General features: G+C 38.4%; 1 pseudogene; it reads left to right on the forward strand.

Moving 5' to 3' along the window:
• LOC146554059 (uncharacterized) lies at window positions 1–3,322 on the forward strand (annotated as a pseudogene).
• Window positions 3,323–3,613: the final 291 nt, after the last annotated feature.

A 3,613-nucleotide genomic window follows, 5' to 3' on the forward strand; every position in this document is an offset into this window, starting at 1 on the left:
ATGACATACCGGCGGCGGGAAGGGGGCGCTATCTTTCGCGCCAATGAGACAAAGGAGACAAAGATGGAGGTTACGTCGCCTAGTATGTTGTCAGACCTTACAGTAAGTATCATTTACCAGTTTATCTTAATGTACTGAAAATATGCCGGGTTTCTGGAAGAATGTGAATTTATATAAATTAAAGGAGTTTAGAGTTTAAGTTAATTACTGCTTAACTATACCTAGCTAACCTTAATGTAACAGTCTTGCTAACATATCCTACTCTTAATTTTATTATTAGTTCTTGGATTTTGTGCCATACTCCATTAGAGTTAATGTGTTTTGGTAGTATTTTTATGTATTACTTTATTCATGTATTTATCTATTTACTTTATTTATGTATTAGAGTATTCAGAAATTGCTCTTAGAACCAGTGTGGTAGTTGGCTAGCGGCTCCGACAGGCATTATGTTGTCTATGAGCAACGCCAGAGTCAGCACCTAACCGTAGCAGTGTTGAGTAAAATGACAATATTGTCGTTAGCTCTGAATATAGCAAATGTAGTTATCACCGCGACCATTCGTTTACTAGCAGAGAATAGGAATAAAGACTGAGTAACTTTAACATGAAATATACCTCATATTGACAGAGATAATTATTTTTTCAAGCAGTTAAAGCAGTTTTTGCATCTAGTATGATTAACTAAAGTATGTGCACATTCTTTTTTAAGGCTTATTGCTGGAAACATGCTCTGATATAGTTTCTTTTTTATGCAGAACTTCTGAGGAAGTAATAGTCAGTGTTATTTAAAAAACCAAACAACAGCAACTTGACCATGCAAATTATCTTACTTATTTAGCCATGTGTTTCATTTTTTCAGCACACATATGACAACTTAGAATCTGTCAAAGTCCTTGTAACCACTTTTATAGATGAGAAAGAAATTTGTAAAAAAAAAAAAAATTCTTATTGTCAGCAGTGCCACAGACATCAGACATCACTATTAGTCAGGATCAGATTTATTCACCAAGTAGCAACTAGAAGATAAAATCAATTTATTTATTATTCAGAATTTCTTTTAGTCATTGCGTTATAATCACGTAGTTAAGAAACCGCCTTCTTCTGCTGCAGCTTTTTGAGTAAACTCGTGCTTTTATGCTCTGTGGAAATTTGCTGTCATGACTTTGAAGATTATTGCAGAGAGGTAAAGTGTCTGGTGTTGCCTTTACACAGTCTACCATTACCACAGAAGAACAAAGTCAACCCCTGAAGTCACTCAGGAAAGCCCCACAGATTCTTAAGGAGTATGAAACCTGTCGGTGCCATCGAGGAGGCTCCTTGTGAAGACTTGCATTGGGGATTTGGTGGAGAGGTGTGGTTAGTAAGTATCGCACTTTACTGTACTTTGTTAAAATTTTGCAATGAATGTTTTCCTTTAAAAATGTTGAAGTGCACAGAAGTAAAAAAGTTTACCTTTGTTTTCCAGTTACCCTCTTAGTGCAGAGAAGCTAACTGTAGCAAAAAGCATCCTCACCACTTTTCCACCCTTAAGTGGCAGGACAGGGGGAAGGATTTGTAAGTAAATTTAGCATTTTAATAATGTAAATTCCACTACATACTGTAAATTGCACTTGTTCCCACTTACTGTGTATCGTTTAACCTTTATCTAATTATTTATTAGAGCTTTTTTTCTCAGTTAAAATTGCTCAGCTGTTACCCATATACCTCTGTCCTTTCTTCCTCAGGAGCATTATTATGATCCAGTCTCTCATTGTGGATTCCTAGAGACTAAACTGCGCAACCTTAGACGGAATCTCGACCAGGGGCAGAGACATTATAAGAAGCGAAAAGTGACAGATGACTGTGGTGAAGACAAGAAGCTCAGGCGAGAGGATGGGAATACCAGCAGCACAGATGAGTGGGTCACCCAAGTTATTGCGGCCCTCAGCTGAGAACCTTCCAATTATCATGTCAGGCATGGAGGAAACATACACCAGTCTCAGAGCCTGGAATATTCGGAGAGTACCCACGGTTTTTGGACATGCCAAGTCTGGTAAGTTGCTTGGTTCTCTGGTAATGGTTTATGTACTCCTTCTCCACTCAGTTGTGTTTTGCATACAAAGTATATAACAGGAGTGGATACATTTGGAGGTATGTTTATGAGCTCCTAGTGAATATTTTGAAAGTTTTATAACTTCAGAGTTTGATCATTACTCCCTGCGCACTGATTACAATGAGCATCACTTTTCACATGGTCCAAAATCTTAGTCGTACCACCAAATGACTATCTAATAGTAGGGACATCAAATGACAATGCAGAAAGTGCTGCTCGTGGAAGTGAAAACCCTACAAAAAATCACCTAAATCTGTATGAAACTCTGCTTTCAGCAGCACTATTTTCAACAAAAAAGCTCTACAGGACAAACCGCAGATAGACAACATAAGAAATTGTCTGCTAGAAAGTTGAACATCAGCTAAAAAGTCCTAATTTTTTCTCAGGGTCTGATGGGACCCAAATCATAGCTAAAATTAAGGAATAATGGACTTGTATTCAAATACCACTCCAAGTAAATTGTTGTTTCACTGTGTAGGTAAGCTTGATGTGGAATGGGTAACAGAAATGTGATACTGTAAAGTTTGATTTTAGCCATACAGCTACCAAATGGACAGAATGTACTTTTGATTTAATGTATTTAATGCTTCATTTTAAACTTAAACACTTCTTTTATTTCCATAGGCTGGACTTGGAGTTTGGCAATTTTACAGGAGGAAAGGTGGATCTCTTTTTGCGAAAATGGGAAGCCAGTATCATTCCGAAGCTCAAATCAGTAGCTGCCCTGGAAACAAGAACCCCCCCGCCATGTGTTAACACACCTACTCCCAACAGTTGGTGCCAGTCGTTGCAGCCTTTTTTGCACTGGTATGTATTCAGTAAAGTTCTCACGGTATTTACCTGAGGAAAGCATTTGTCTACACCTCACTGAATACTATCTTTATCTTCCCCCATCTCCAAGCCTGGAACAAGTATTGCATCGCTTTGCAGTGATCCTGAAGCATCATCCACAACACACCAACCCCAGCTGATATGCATCGGTGATCTAAAGAGGGCAACCAGGCAGTACATCATTGTTGCTAAGAATGACAGAGTAACCATTTCTCTGAATGATGGCCTGACGTGTGCTGTGGATAAGCTTTTCAAACTGTACTGGGTATGTAACTTGTCCTATCCAGCACCACTTGGCTCCGTCTTCACCTTCTTTGAGTTTGTCAATGACCTGCCGCTGTCCACCCAAAGGAAAACCAAAGTACTGGAGCTGATTGCACAGATTAAAGGATGCAAGTAAAATGTTCACCTGTCCAAAATGTAGAGAGTCTCTGTTCACAGAGGTGAGAAACCTCATTTGGCATCTTTGTCAAATACACTGCTTATCAGGACTGACCATTTTTATGCCTATGCAGTGGAAAGGTCAGACAATATGAACTGTTTGGCTGAAATTTTTGATTTTTGTATTTAAACCCAAGGTACAAAATTGTATAACCTGGATGCTATATTCGCCAAAATGTATGTTTTTCTGTTTGCATGCAACTGCACATTTGTTAAATGTTGACAATTTGTTGAAGATGACAATTGTTAC

Source organism: Mchenga conophoros, linkage group LG18 (assembly GCF_057382185.1).
Source record: "Mchenga conophoros isolate Kocher_MC1m ecotype Shallow Benthic linkage group LG18, M_conophoros_male_GT1.1, whole genome shotgun sequence".
NCBI classification, from domain to species: domain Eukaryota; kingdom Metazoa; phylum Chordata; class Actinopteri; order Cichliformes; family Cichlidae; genus Mchenga; species Mchenga conophoros.